Here is a 16,560-nt window from a genome sequence, read left to right as displayed (position 1 = left end):
CAACACAGATGTAATTTGATCAAAACGAAAAACATGTCAGATCAAACCACGTGTTGCCAGTCTCACCGATCTCCTGGCACCTGTCGCGGGTATTAGAAGTAGTAGTGGTAGTAGTAGGCTTCAGAAAGGCACAACATTTTCATTGAGCACAAAGGGGATGAGATTGTGGATTGGACTGCCAGGGCCATATTTGCTTTGGGATCTGGTGATGCCATTGCCACTGACACTGTAGATGCATTTGGCCCAAAACGTGCCAGAGCTAAGCCAAGCTCGGCTGACTCTAGCTCTGGTATCTGGTGCAGCTTTTTCTCCACACTGCCGGAAAGCAGAAGCATTTCCCTGGGCAAGTTCTGCAAGAGTAAAATAAGCCGTTGGCAGTCAAACACAAATATAGGCACCACAGATGTATTGTACCACATGAAGCAGCATCACCCCATCCCGTAATCCTCCTTCTCCCGGTCATCCTTGCGGCATCCAAGCCACATCCAGTGGCAGTATGATGTCTTTCACATTGTCGTCATCACTTTCTGCTTCTCCCACTCAGACTCCTCCACCTCCATTCTGTCGTCAGACATTGATAACGGAATGCATGGCCAGGAAACAATTTACTCACTCAACAATCTGAAGGTGCCCAAGCTTAATTCCAACCTGGCCAAGTTGCCGGCGGTGCAGTCGCTGACGTATCATTTAGTAGAGTCTGCTTTTAGAAAACTGATGGCCTGTGCTCAGCCTTGCTGGAAGATACCTAGCCAGCATTATTTTCCCCAAAAAGCCATCCCTGCCTTGTACTCTGACATGGTGGAGAACGTGGGACGGTCCTTGAGATTGTTACTGTGGTGCAAGGTGTCTTCTAGGTGTAATGGCAACGCCCTTGTTGCTCCTAGAGGCTCATTTGCATATAATAAAACATAATATGTCTCAGCATTGAAGGCATGTATGACCATGGGACCAACACAGATGCCTTCATCTGCCAAGCGCACATGTAACAGGTCAGCCAGTGTCATAGGTACAAATCTGCTGACAGATGCTCTTTAAGCAGCAAACATCCCATGAGCTGTAACCCTGCCAACTCCAACTGGGCATTGATGTCCCTATATGTTTTGGCCAACAGATGATGCCAGAGGCTAGGAAATAAAAGTCTGCACATGTGCAGCACACTAAGACAGCAAGGTCCTCAACCCCACAGAGTAAGGGTCCATTCACACGTCCGCAAGTGTTTTGCGGTACGCAAATTGCGGATCCGCAAAACACGGACATCCGCCATGTGCATTCCGCATTTTACGGACCGCACATGGCCGGCACTTTAAATAGAAATGCTTTTTCTTGTCCGTGTCTGCTGACAAGAATAGGACATGTTCTAATTTTTTGCTGAACGGAAGTGCGGATGCGGAACGGAAATGGGTTCCGGACCCATTTTGCGGACGTGTGAATGGACCCTAAATTTGGTCATTCCTCCCTTGTCACTGTAATTTACATTATATTATTCAATATGTTTTTAGCATTTTATTATGACTTATCTCTCATAAAGAAGTTTATTTTTTTTGTTTTAAATTATGTGATTCCTTTACTAAACTTTTTCTTCAGCTGATTTGTAGTGATGAGCGGCAGGGGCTATATTTGAATTCGCGATACGGTATTTCACGAATATTCTGTAGAATATTTGTCATATATTCGCGAATCCGAGAATTTGAGATTATTTAATTAAGTGCAAAAAAACGGCGATGTAAAAATCGCGTAATGCAAATTCGTAACGCAAAATACAGGCGTGGGTCACTTTTGCTACATTTTCCAAGGTGGTATAAGTTTCCTGAGACTGGAGAAAATGATTTGCACGGCAGAACATTAGAATAGCTTCATAGCCAGATAGAGTCAAGTGCTCCAATATATTCACGATTGCGCTAATCGGCAGTGATTAGAATATTTTTTCGCACTACGTGCAACTTCACATTTTAGCAGATCTGACTACAGATTACTGACTGGTGCACTAAGTATTGTCGTGAACTTGACGTTGCTTTCTTCTTATTGGCCCACAAGCAAGAAGCAGAGAGGAATCACGTGTTCAGATGGAAAAAAATGACGAATATTCGATACAACGAATATATGGCACTATATTCTAAATATTAGCAAATTCTCAAAGTGGCGATGTTCGCGATAAATATTCGTGCTCAACACTACTGGTTTGTGTGCCCCGAATCCAAAATCTACTCCAGCTAGGGGACAAAGTGCCCTGGAGCAAGTGTACTTTGGACTATGGACATTTGCCCTTGTGGCTACTATGCAAAGCTATCCTCCCCCTACTATATTTTGCTTTGAAGGGTTAACTTGCACTGTGGTTTATGCTGTTGTGCGCACTTATACTGTTTTATATTGTTGGACTGCATTTATACGTTTATTGTAATATATCCCAGCGAATACCAAATTACTTTATGACTTTCTACGTATGCAAAGTTTTGGTGGGAAAAAAAACTGACACACTGACCATGGGGACACTGAGCTACAGACTATGGGGCACCAGTCTTCGAACAGAGAGACAGCCCTCTGAGAGAGAGACGGACAGCTAGCTCAGGCCTCTCCTCAGCACGTAACCTTCTTCAACCCAGGAGGAGACTGGAAGAGCCAGCTCAGTGCCTTGGATACAGTGCGGTGCCAGAAACGTAAATCATTGTGGATCCAACCCTTGTGAATCAAGACAGCCAGTGGCAAACACAGGAACCCAGTCTGCATCTGAGGTGAACCAGCCACATAAGAACATCTGCAACTATGAGTGTTCTCCTGGTGGGGTCTGCCGAAAGCAAGTGACTGTGCTAGTGAGACTGTATCCTGCCTTACTAGCTAGCTAGAGAATTGCCAGTGGGGAATTGTGTAACTGCCTTATTGTGCTACTTTAGTTTGCTACAATGTCAGTAGAGAATGTGATATGCCTGCTTAGTCCTGGAACATCTAGCACTACCCTAACCATACCATTGTTGGTACCACACTTCTTTGGTGCACCATAGTTGCCGAAATACAGAAGAGATTAAAAGATTTTAGGGGTCGAATAAGTGCCATTTAAAAGATGTTTCTTGTTAAAGGGGTTCTCTAGGAATTAAGAAAATGAAAATACTTCAATATTATTTTATTATAAATACATCCCTAAATACCTTTCATTAGTTATAATGTCTCATTTTGTCTTTGGAGCAATCATTAGGAGAAATAAAATGGCCTCCGTCCTATTAGTGCACACAAAAGCTTTCCTAAGCACAAAGGAGGACAAGTTACTTCAGATCACTGAGGTAAAAAGCTGCCTCATCCTCCTTCTCCCCTACTTGTCAGGTATGATCCTGAGTACAGTTAGAACAGGAGACATGAAGTACAGAGAGGAGGTGGGGATGTGGATAATGAGCAGCAGCTCTTGTATGCAGTCTCCATTACCACAGTCTGTCCTGTCCATCCTCTCTGTACTTCATGTCTCCTCATGAACTCCATTCCTACAGAGATTCAGCTTAAGATCATCATATTAAACTGTATTCAGGATTATAACCCCTGACAAGTAGAGCAGAGAGGAGGATGAGGCAGCTCTTTAGCTCAGTGTTGTGAAGTAACTTGTCCTGCTGTGTGATTAGGACAGGTTCTGTGTGTACTAATAGGACGGCGGCCATTTTATTTCTCCTAATGATTGCTCCCTAGATAAAACGAGCCATTATAACTAATGAAAGGTATTTGGGAATATAGTTATAATAAAGTAATAGTTAAGTATTTTCATTTTCTTAATTCCCGGAGAACCCCTTTAAGGATGAACAGAAAGTTTCTATGTTGATCGGTCAGTTAGAGGGAGCAGCCATTGGCAAGGTTAAAGTGGTTTTTTGAGACTTATATGCTGATGACCTATCCTCTGGATCAGTATCTGTATCTGATCGGTGAGGGTCCGACATCTGGGATGAAGGTATTGGTGCTTGCAGTAGCTCCACAGCCTTCTTTCAGCTTTCACAACAACAGCTTGATAAAAATAAAGCACCTTTACAAGTAAAACCTAACTTTTAATTAAAAAAGATAAAAAACTTTATGGCGCCCTCCAGCTACGTGTTTCATGATAAACAGTCCTTCATCACAGCCCAATGGAGGACTCAAAGACAGGGGATTTAAAAACAAAAGCGACCAATGAAGTATAACGAAAACGTAACAAGGGAACGCCTATCTTCAATCACCTGAGCAGGCATCGGTGTATTTAATCTCGGTATGGAGTGCGTGTATCATACGCTGCATGATTCAAAAAATTTCTGCAACCATTACTGTCAAAATAAATGGTGTGTCATGCTTTGCCTTAGTGGACACTGGGTCACAAGAGACCACTACGTAACTGCCATTCTATCAGCAGCACTGGGAACTACACCATCTCCTCCATTCTTGATAAGTGTAATGGCCAGCCCATAATGTCCTTGGGATATTGGGAGCCCACTGGGCAAATTGGTCACACTGAATTACAGCGGCAAGGGTTAAGGCTAGTTTCACATCCTCAGCAGCAATTCTGGCAGACTGCTCTGTCAAATAACAGCTTGCTGGAGTTCTACAGATCTGGCACTGCTGGATGCAACTGTAATGCCTGCCAGCCCCACTACAATGGAGTCAGATAGTGATCTGACCTCAATCTGGCAAAAATGCAGAGAATTGGCCAGACAGAAAACGCTGCACGCTGCGGTTTGTGTCCGGCGACTTTCTCTGCCTGAACTGTTGACCGGATCACAATGCTGCAGATGTGAAAGTGGCCTAATAGTTGTGCATGTGCATGATGAGGGTTTTCCCCCAGTAGTATTAAGAATTAATATTCTGCACAATTGTGGGGAGGAATTGATGTGTATACTCCAGCAAGAGTTAGTTGCAGCCCCTTTGCCTGTCCGCAGAGTGTTGAGCGACCCGAAGTATCCGAAGTGTAATTCAATCCGAAGTTTAGGAAAAATTTGATTCACAATGAATCCAAATTTCCTCTTGCTTCATGGTAACGAATCATTTTTTGCCTAAAATGGCGGCTACACGTGTTACAAAGTGAAAGTAAGAAGCCCAGGAACGCAAGGCCGCCTATAATGCCATGCAAGCAGCCAGTCAGTAGCTAGCTAGCCCTTGTGAAGTTACAGCCCTTTAAAAGCCTCATCCCGCGCAGTCTTTACCATTTCAATGTGAGCTGAGCATAGGGAGAGACGTTGCTAAAAGCTTTTACTTGTGGAATATTGGATAGGGAGAGTGCAGGGACAGTGTAGGGAGATCATAGGGAGAGTTTTTAAACATTGTAGGGTGAGTATAGGAAGAGCATAGGGAGACTGCAGAGCCAGTGTAGAGACTGTAATCTGAAGCTGAAGGGATTCATAGCAGTTTGCATCAATCCCTGTGTAGGGCACAAAGCTATCTAATTGAACAGTGTCCTCCTTGTTTAATAGAGAAGCAATTCCAATAGGCCTTGATTCTCATATTGGCGTGAATAACGTGTCTTGTTCTACTGTTATTGGGGTGTCCAAATTGACATTGAATAACTTATTTTACAAATACAGTTTCTGATACTGTACATTATCTCCAACAGACAGTTGCCAGGGTCCTCCAAAGGAAGGGGCAGTGGCAAAATGTTGCTAGAGCTGGCAAGAAGTAGCAGCAGATAAAGGGTGGGGTGGTAGCAGCAGCTGCAGAAACAGGCCTGAGCTGCCAGTGTCATCCAGCGGTTGTGCTTTTATTTTGGTTTAGCTAGGGGTTAGCTAGGACTGTTATTGGCCTGCACGATGATGCACTCTTCCATATACTGTATGAGACCTGCCTGTCATACTGACGCACAGTAACTGTTTCACTACCAGAAAGGACTAGCTATAATTATTATTATTATTCATTATTAAAGCACCATTCATTCCATAGCGCTGTACATATGATGAGCGGTGCACATACATAATACAGACAATTGCACTAATCATAAACAAGACGAGTTACAGACTGGTACAGAAGGAGACAGGGCCCTGCCCGTGAGGGCTTACAATCTACATGGTATGGGAGAAGGACACAGTAGGTGCGGGTGAAGTTAGTCATGGCGGTATAGAGGCAGCAGGGTCACTGGTTGTAGGCTTGTCTGAAGAGGTGGGTTTTTAGGTTTCTTTTGAAGGATTCCACTGTAGGTGAGAGTCTGATATGTTGGGGTAGCGAGTTCCAGAGTATGGGGGATGCACGGGAGAAGTCCTGGAGGCGACTGTGGGAAGAGGCGATAAGAGGAGAGGAGGTCTTGTGAGGATCAGAGATTACATGTGGGGATGTTTTAGGAAAGTAGCTCAGAGATGTAGGGTGGGGACAGGTTGTGGACGGCCTTGTATGTATTTGTTAGTACTTTGAAGTGAATTCACTGGGCAATGGGGAGCCAGTGAAGGGATTGGCAGAGGGGAGAGGCAGAGGAGTAACAAGGTGAGAGGTGGATTAGTCGGGCAGCAGAGTTGAGGATAGATTGGAGGGGTGCGAGAGTGCTAGATGGAAGGCCACAGAGGAGAATGTTGCAGTAGTCTAGGTGGGAGATGATGAGGGCATGTACAAGCATTTTTGCAGACTCATGGTTGAGGAATGTGCGGATGCGGGAGATATTTTTGAGTTGGAGGTGGCAGGTGGTAGAAAGGGCTTGGATGTACAGTCTGAAGGAGAGGGCAGAATCAAAGGTCATTCCATGGCAGCGGACTTGATTGACCGGGGAGAGTGTGAAACCATTGATTGTGATAGATAGGTCTGTGGAGGAGCTATTTGCTGCAATGAACAGTGATGTACACCAAAATACACTCCCCCTGCAGGCTTGGATATAGCCGATTTTACGCGCTTCAAGACAAATTAATTCGGAAAGAAGGTGAAGTGTCCAAATCGAATTTTTTAAAACTTTGCTCATCTCTAGTTAGCACAAACTGAGGGCACTCAGAGAGCATACAAATTTCATTGATCACAAGCGTGAGATTGGAAATGTAAGGGTTACTGATGCTAAACCCATATGGTTACGACCTAACTCTGAAACAATACTTTGGTGTAAAGCACGTATAGGACCACATGGACAAGCTTACCAGGCTCTTGTGAAATCTATACTGGATGGGGGCAAGGAATATTTGCTCGCTGCCTGCAGTCTAGCTACTGTAAAGTGTGGCAGGGTGCCAGTCCGCATGCTAAACATTAGTGACCGACCTATTCAGTGGAACAAATACCAGACTGTTGCTAAATTAATACATGTTGGGAATGATAATATTGTCCACTTCGACTGTTCAGCCACGCAGCCAGGCAGAAGTCTGTTCAGAGGGTCTCGGGTGGAAGCAACTGTATATTGGGGATCAGAACACCCCTGCTGAGTGGAAGGAGGGTGTCCTGAAGGTTGTTAAGGAAAATGAGGCTGCTTTCAGTAAACACCCCACTGATTTTGAGAAAGTAGAGACGATCCAACACACTATCTGGACTGGGTCCCACCTACCCATTAAATAAAGATACAGGCCCATACTACCAGCCATGTACCGGCAAGAGAAACAGCTAGCGAATGACATGAAAGCCTCTAATGTCATTGGGGACAGTCATAGCCCTTGGACCGCACCCTTAGTGCTTGTGCGTAAAACGGACGGTACAATACGATTCTGTGTGGACTACCGCAAATTAAATAACATCACCCATAAAGACGTCTACCCTTTGCCTAGAATAGAAGAGTCCCAGGGCTCTGCAGCATTCTTCTCTACTTTAGATTTAACTAGTGGGTACTGGCAGGTCCACATGGCAATCGAGTACAGGGAAAAGACAACTTTTACCAAACCTATGAGGCTTTATGAGTTCAATTATATGCCATTCGGCCTGTGTAATGCACCAGCCACCTACCAGCATCTCATGGAGTATTGCTTAGGTCACAAAAACTTTGCATCTGGATGATATTATTATATACTCCAAAACCTAGACCATTTGCAACACCTGTCTGAGGTACTTGCTGCACTCATAACACAGGGTCTCAAATTGAAGCCATCCGAGTGCCACTTATTGCAGTCTGAGGTGCACTATCTAGGGCATGTGGTCAATGCTCAAGGAGTCCTCCCTGACCCAGATAAAATGGCTGCAGTTAAAAATTGGCCCGCACCTACCATTATCTATGAGGTCAAGAAATTTCTAGGCTTTTCTGGATATTACAGGCGATTTATTCAGGACTTTACTAAGATTGCTGTCGCTTTGCAGGACTTGTTAAAAGGCTCAAGGTTCAAATAAGACCACAATTGCATGGACTGATGCTCAGGCAAAAGCTTTTAATGGTCTGAAATGTAAACTTACCGAAGCCCCTATTCTTGATTACCCAGACTATACTAAACCCTTTAGACTGTATACCGATGCATGTAAGAAGGTCTTGGGAGCAGAGTTGGCTCAAGTGCACGACCAACACGAGCGAGTCATTGCATACCCCAGTCGCTCACAGGCCTACTGAGAAGAATGACTGTAATTACAGCTCTTTCAAGCTAGCTCTCGTTATACTGTATGTCGGATAACATAGAAGGATATAAATCAGCTAGCACAGAAATACAGAAAGAAATCCTAATAAAACAAACTTTTTAATTGGTTCATTAAAAATGTATTCCCTACACAGAAAATAGATGAATAAAAGCCAATAAAATGTGCTAAATATATACCAAGATTGGTCCAGAATAATTGCAGCAGTTATTAAATCAAGACACACAGAACTCTTAAGATGGGGCTCGAGTGCCTGTGACTCCTCCAGCCCGTCTTTACTCACGGTTCAGCTGTGCCTGTGACTAGTTGACTCCTCTTGATTCAATTTTAGAAGTGGGACCGTGACAATCAAGTACATCCAGGTTCAGGACTATCCTTCACTGCCCCTTTCTGTATCTCTAGACTACAAGCAGAGCACCTGCCCCTACAGGGGCAACCCAACTTCTCGGTGGCTAAGCCCTGCAAATCACTGATACAGACCTACAATAAGAAACACCAATCTTTCTGGTTCTTCAGGGGATCAAAAATAGGTTAAGTTAATAAAAACATGTTGGCAATCTCTGATGTCTGGGCGTTACCATAAATAGCTATCTCTTGTCTCCATATGTTCTCAGTTTCCTGTATTGTGGCACTCCAGCCACCTTCCCTTCCTGTCTTATGCAGTAACCCGATGCGTTCCAGCATGGAACGCATGTAAACTTCCGGTCCTGCCCAATTGCTCTTGTGTTCCAGCGTGGAAGCATCTCACTTCTTGGATCATAGTTTGTCTCTTATACTATACTGGGGCAATTCCATGAAAGTACAGATATACATAATAACAGGAAGGGATGCAGAAAAAGGTATAAATCCCAACTAGGATGGATACTTTTTAGTTTGTTAATAACCAAATTGTCAGAGATGAGCAAAGTTTTCAAAAATTCGATTTGGCCGCTTCGCCATATTTTCCCCAAAAAGTTGATTTGATCTGAATTAATTTGTGACAAAGCTTGTTAAAAATCAGCTATTTCCCAGCTACAGGGAGCATGTTTATCGTATACATCAATGTCTATTGCAGAAACATGCATAGGGAGTCCGCTGTGGTAGTGAAAAAGTTACTGTGCGTCAGTATGACAGGCAGGTGACAGACGTTCTTAGATACAGTTCACACTTCACTTATTTGGGCAGTTATGGGGCAGTTATGACAACTCAAGCGTGAACTTATCCTTACAGGTCGATGTTAGTGTCAGGTATAAAGAACCTGGCCCAAGATTCTACTATAGAGTGAAAGAGCACAGTCCTTTAAAGAGGACCTTTCATGTTTTTTTTATTTTAGATAAATACCTTTCCTTGGGGGGTAGCCCCCGCTGATGATGCTACCCTGTCTGTTTTTTCGAAATATCGCTCAGAGTCCTACGCCCCGCTGTGCCCCCATGCAGTTTTCCCGCTCAGTATGTTGATACTGAGCATCGGTACAGGGAGGAGGAGACGCCAGGGTTTCTCAATGGGCGTCTCCTTCTCCCTGGCTGTGCCGCGGTCCAAGCACAGCGGAGAGCGTCACAGCCAGGGAGAAGGTGAGCTTCTTTTTCTCCCTGGCTGTGACGCTCTCTGTTGTGATTGGATCAGTGGATTCCACATAGATTTCTACCGAACCTGTTCTGATACACGCTGATACAAGTAGTGTCCCCCTGACAGAGTGGGGAGGGTGTCAGGAGTAAGTTTATGTTAACGTCACTGTTTATTTTTCTCTTCTTCTCATCCGTCACAAGAAGAAGGCCAAAAAAAAGGGATCCTGTCAATTGAGCATCTGCCTTCACATGGTCAGTATTTGGTCAGTAATTCATTAGTATTGCGAAGGCCAAAAAATACAGGAGTGGATCCAAAACAGAGATGCCATGTAATTGGAACATTTGCATGTCTTCTGTGTTTTGGACCCACTCCTGGCTTTTGGCTTCCAAATCATGAGCAATTCCTGTGTGATAGAGGTATCATGCTCAATTTGCATGAGTTTTGGCTGTTTGTCTTTGGTTTGATTCAGATGGAAAAGAAGTCCTGCATGCAGGACTTTAATGGCCTCTATCACACTGTCAGTATTTGGTCAGTATTGGGAAGACAAAAACAAGAGTGGGTCCAAAACAGAGATAACATGATGAAAATATTTGCATGTCTTCTGTGTTTTGTACCCACTCCTGCTTTTGGCTTCCAAATCATGATTCAATCCTGATGCAAAATAGGGACCATGTGATACAGGCCTTATGGCTGCTCCAAAGATAGGCTCTGTTGTGTTTTTCACTTTTCAGTTATTCTGACAGATCATAAGAAGGGTAAAATAAACAGTGATGTCAACAAGGCCAAACAGAGACACTAGTGGCCCCGTCACAGAGTGGTGAGGGTGGAAACAGCGAGAGGAGTCAACATAGTGGCCCCGTCAAAGAGAGGGGAGGGTGGCAACCGCATGAGGAGTCCACACAGTGGCCTAGTTACAGAGTGGTGAGGTGGCAACAGCATGAGGAGTAAACACAGTGACCCAGTCACAGAGTGGGGATGTGGGAGGAAACAGCAGTGGAAGTGACAGTACAAGATGTGCAGACCCCCAGTCAAATTTTGGCAGGGAAGTAGCTGCTGAGTGCCCTAAATAAGCTCGTCTACGCTGAAAAGTGAGCCGACAGCATACAATACTTCCCAAGCATGAAAGGGCAGGTTAAGGACAAGTGGGGGCACAAAGTTTGTTCCTGGGCCAAGCCAACTAAGCGTGGTGTCAGAGGAACCCACCGACTCCGGGCTGGGGGGGTCTGATGTTAGTTGAGAGGATGTTGAAGACCGAGCTGGGTTGCTGGTCTAAACGACTGCTGGATGACACTGGAAGCTCTAGCTCTGCTGCTACCACCACCCCTTCTTCTGCTGCTACTTTTGCCGGCTCCAGAAACTTTTTTGCCACTGCCCGTTCCCTTAGAAGGCCCTGGCACCTTTCTGTCAGACATACTGTACAATAGTAGTAACTAAGTGTAAAATAGTATCACCCCAATTACAGAATCGAGACCTAATGGAATTACTTATGTAAAAAACAATGTGAAGACCCCAACATCAGTAGTATTATACAGAATCAAGGATTAATGGAGTGACTTATAAAACAATGTGGACTCCCAATAGCAGTAGTATCAGACCGCTTTCTAACCCCAATTAGCGATTCAAGGCGTTATAGTATTACGTATGTACAAAATAATGTGGACTCAACAATAGCAGTAGTATTAGACCACTTTTAGTGCAGCAAGATGTAACAGAATAGCTTCTCTATTAGCCACGGAGGACATGTTCTATTGGCCCCTGCACTCTCCCTATATTGTGGATAAAGTTTCCCTATTTACACTATCTCTGTGCTGTCCCTGAACTGTTCCAAACTAATATTTTGCAAATATAGTCTTTCCTAATCACTGTCCCTAGTGCTTGTCACGTCTCTCCCTGCAGTAAGTTCATAGTAAAATTGCGGAGACTGGGCAAGATGAGACTTTTTATAGGGCTGTGACATCACAGGGACTGGCTATCTGCTGATTGGCTGGCTGCACGGCATTATGGGTGCTCCCTCGTTCCCAGGCTTCTTATTTTCACTTTGTTCAGCAGCCTTTTTGGGAAAAATCTGATTCGTGCACTCAGTAAAGAAAGACGTTCTTTGTTCTATCATTTCTACCTGGTTCCTTTATATCATTTATTCACTGCACCGAACCCCAGGGAGCAACGGCCTGAGGTAGGACACCTTGACACAACACTTCATCAGGGGCACTACCACTTGCATCTTCTGCACCGGCTCCTCAGGGGCTCACTGCACACAGACCACCAGAAAAGATTCTGACTGACCAGGGTGATGCATTCAAGTCACAATTATTCCAAGATATGTGCACGCTGTATAATATAACCCACAATGCAATGGTTTATGTGAAAAAAATGAACCAAACATAATAAATCTATTACATCAACTGCCAGAGTGTGAGAAAGGAAAATGGGCAACGTGGTTATCTAAATTGGCTGTATAACCATACACAACACTGTTCCACCAAACAAGCCCTGTATACATTACTGTCAGGACTAGAGCTGGTTGCCAGCTGACATAGTGCTGAATGTGCCAACAACCCACCATCCTCCTTTACATATCTCTCCCTAACACGTGTTGGGACTATACAATATTTTATTTACAATTGGTCACTAGGTGTAATACATAATCGTGGTGTTATACAGAAATAACATTCTATTTATTATAAGATATTTTAAAACAGTTATTTCTGTATAACACCACGATTAAAGGATAAGCGATCGGTTAGGCCAGATCCACAGTTTCTGTTTTTCCAAAAAATGAGGCAACAGCCCCAAACAGGCAAATGGATTCCTGCCTATATAAACTGCCACATAACAAACGAGACTTGACCACTGAGGAAGGAGTCCTGCTATCTCCGAAATGCGTCTGGTGTACACAAGTCTCCAAGCTAAGAAGAAAAACGCAGCATACCTTCTGCGCACCGCTTTGGCATTCGCAAAAATATCCAAATACCTACAGCAAAAAGAAATGAAAGTCCTGCCTTGTCTTGCTCAAAAAGACACAAAGGTACGCTGGATTTTAAAGCGGGTCCAACCACCTATTGACCCCGGCGTTAAAGCGGACTGTTTCCTGGCTTAAAAACTGTTTTTAAAGCTGATCGGAGGTAAGACCGCATGTGCTGACAACACGTGGGACGCCACGCTAAGCACAGAAAGACGATTACTCCATGCTGCTAAACAGTGAGTAACTTGTTGCAATCAATCACAGCAAGGCTGTAACTGTTAAACCAAAGTCAAAACAGTGAGAAACGATATACCACAAACCAAGAGGCTGTTATATTCAGTAATCCCTAAAATAGTGGAATCGTTTATATTGAATAAACCGCAGGTATACCGCAGACCATTAAAATAAACCATTGTATTGTATTTTATTTTAGTGTGATTAATTAGGTACCTTGTTATATTAAATAAATTACTTTAATATATTGGCTAGTGTTTTGTGTGAATCCAGATGTAGGTGTGCCCCTTTATTCCTTTGTATAATTGAATTCTCCTAAAGGTTGGGGTTACCTTTTTTAGGGGGAGCACCCATTCCCTGCAATTTGGAGGGTGAGGCATTCCAATACATCCAATGAAGCTGTGTTTAGCTGAGGAACTAGGGGAAGAAACCCTAAGATCTCAAGAAAATGTTACTGAAAATGTAGCCCAGGAGATCAGAAAGCATCACCAGAGGTATCAAACCAGCCAGATACCAGAATTAAGTGCTTACAGGGGTATTCCCATCACAATGATCATAGTTTAATCTTTTAATGAGGTGCCATAGATCATTTTTGCAAATATGTTGCAATCTGAAATTCCCACCCTTCTTGATAAACTTCCTTCCATCCTACCTGAGTGTTGTGCTTTGGTTCCCCATAGTTACAGCCACCTCTTCTCTGACGAATCCATGGGCCGCGCTTGCGCAGAAGAAACACATTTTTCGACTGGCCAGCCGCTCATTGCATTCATGAATGCGCCGTCGCGCATGAGCAAAGCTTTATTCCTTTGTGCCACATCTAATACAGAGCCGCGCATGGGCAAAGCTTTATTCCTTTGTGCCACATCTAATACAGAGCCGCGCATGCCCTGTTTGTAGCGCAGACATCGTAGAGGGACGTAGAGAGAGGATGTGCAGGAGAAGTATCGGAGGACCGGGACAACTTCAAAATATGTGAGTAGCATTTGTACATAAATAAAATCAACACCAAATCCACCAACGATATTATAGGTAGGACAATAAAGGGGGTTACTCAGGAGGAACTTAGATGGATGACATTATGGAGTGGAGGGACACTGGGGAGAACATTATGGAGTGGAGGGACGTAGATGGAGGGTGTATTGTGGGGCAGATGGACACTGATGGAGGACATTATAGAATGGAGGGACACTGGGGAGAACATTATGGAGTGGAGGGACACAGATAGAGAATATATTGTGGGGCAGATGGACGCTGATGGAGGACATTATGGATAAAGGGACACTGGGGAGGACATTATGGAATGGAGGGACGCAGATGGAGGGTATATTGTTGGGCAGGTGGCAGACATTATGGAATGGAGGGACACTGGGGAAGACAATATGGAGTGGAGGGATCCAGATGGAGGGTATATTGTGGGGGAGATGGATGCTGATGGTAGACATTATGGAATGGAGGGACACTGGGGAGGACATTATGGAGTGGAGGGACACAAATGGAGGGTATATTGTTGGCCAGATGGCGGACATTATGGAATGGAGGGACACTGGGGAGGACAATATGGAGTGGAGGGACACAGATGGAGGGTATATTGTGAGACAGATGGACGCTGATGGAGGACATTATGGAATAGAGGGACACTGGGGAGGACATTATGGAATAGAGGGACACTGGGGAGGACATTATGGAATGGAGGGACGCAGATGGAGGGTATATTGTTGGGCAGGTGGCAGACATTATGGAATGGAGGGACACTGGGGAAGACAATATGGAGTGGAGGGACGCAGATGGAGGGTATATTGTGGGGGAGATGGATGCTGATGGTGGACATTATGGAATGGAGGGACACTGGGGAGGACATTAAGGAGCATTGTGGGGCAGATGGCAGACATTATGGAATGGAGGGACACTGGGGAGGACAATATGGAGTGGAGGGACACAGATGGAGGGTATATTGTGGGACAGATGGACGCTGATGGAGGACATTATGGAATAGAGGGACACTGGGGAGGACATTATGGAATAGAGGGACACTGGGGAGGACATTATGGAATGGAGGGATGCAGATGGAGGGTATATTGTTGGGCAGGTGGCAGACATTATGGAATGGAGGGACACTGGGGAAGACAATATGGAGTGGAGGGACGCAGATGGAGGGTATTTTGTGGGGGAGATGGATGCTGATGGTGGACATTATGGAATGGAGAGACACTGGGGAGGACATTAAGGAGCATTGTGGGGCAGATGGCAGACATTATGGAATGGAGGGACACTGGGGAGGAAACTATGGAGTGGAGGGACGCAGATGGAGGGTATATTGTGGGGCAGATGGACACTGTTAGAGGACATTATGGAATGGAGGGACACTGGGGAGGACATTATGGAGTGGAGGGACGCATATGGAGTATATATTGTGGGTCAGATGAACGCTGATGGAGGACATTATGGAATGGAGGGACACTGTGGAGGACATTATGGAGTGGAGGGACGCAGATTGAGGGTATATTGTGGGGCAGATGGACGCTGATGAAGGACATTATGGAATGGAGGGACGCTAGGGAGGACATTATGGAGTGGAGGGACACAGATAGAGAATATATTGTGGGGCAGATGGACGCTGATGGAGGACATTATGGATAAAGGGACACTGGGGAGGACATTATGGAATGGAGGGACGCAGATGGAGGGTATATTGTTGGGCAGGTGGCAGACATTATGGAATGGAGGGACACTGGGGAAGACAATATGGAGTGGAGGGATCCAGATGGAGGGTATATTGTGGGGGAGATGGATGCTGATGGTAGACATTATGGAATGGAGGGACACTGGGGAGGACATTATGGAGTGGAGGGACACAAATGGAGGGTATATTGTTGGCCAGATGGCGGACATTATGGAATGGAGGGACACTGGGGAGGACAATATGGAGTGGAGGGACACAGATGGAGGGTATATTGTGAGACAGATGGACGCTGATGGAGGACATTATGGAATAGAGGGACACTGGGGAGGACATTATGGAATAGAGGGACACTGGGGAGGACATTATGGAATGGAGGGACGCAGATGGAGGGTATATTGTTGGGCAGGTGGCAGACATTATGGAATGGAGGGACACTGGGGAAGACAATATGGAGTGGAGGGACGCAGATGGAGGGTATATTGTGGGGGAGATGGATGCTGATGGTGGACATTATGGAATGGAGGGACACTGGGGAGGACATTAAGGAGCATTGTGGGGCAGATGGCAGACATTATGGAATGGAGGGACACTGGGGAGGACAATATGGAGTGGAGGGACACAGATGGAGGGTATATTGTGGGACAGATGGACGCTGATGGAGGACATTATGGAATAGAGGGACACTGGGGAGGAC

The 16,560-nt window shown here is 44.9% G+C and overlaps 1 protein-coding gene across 3 annotated transcripts in view; it reads right to left on the bottom strand.

Moving 5' to 3' along the window:
* LOC120993574 overlaps window positions 1-16,560 on the bottom strand; it is a 101,477-nt gene that overhangs the window by 66,635 nt on the left and 18,282 nt on the right. Inside the window, exon 1 of one of the 3 annotated variants that reach the window (XM_040422058.1) lies at window positions 8,926-9,017. The exons of the other annotated variants lie outside the window; for them this stretch is intronic. The gene's annotated coding sequence lies outside the window, so the exon portion shown is untranslated. Of the gene's footprint in view, window positions 1-8,925; window positions 9,018-16,560 lie in introns of those variants that run through there. 3 annotated transcript variants of the gene reach the window in all.

Source organism: Bufo bufo, chromosome 1 (assembly GCF_905171765.1).
Source record: "Bufo bufo chromosome 1, aBufBuf1.1, whole genome shotgun sequence".
NCBI classification, from domain to species: Eukaryota; Metazoa; Chordata; class Amphibia; order Anura; family Bufonidae; genus Bufo; species Bufo bufo.
Note: the sequence above shows the minus strand (reverse complement) of the source record. Positions and strands in the feature narration are given on the sequence as shown.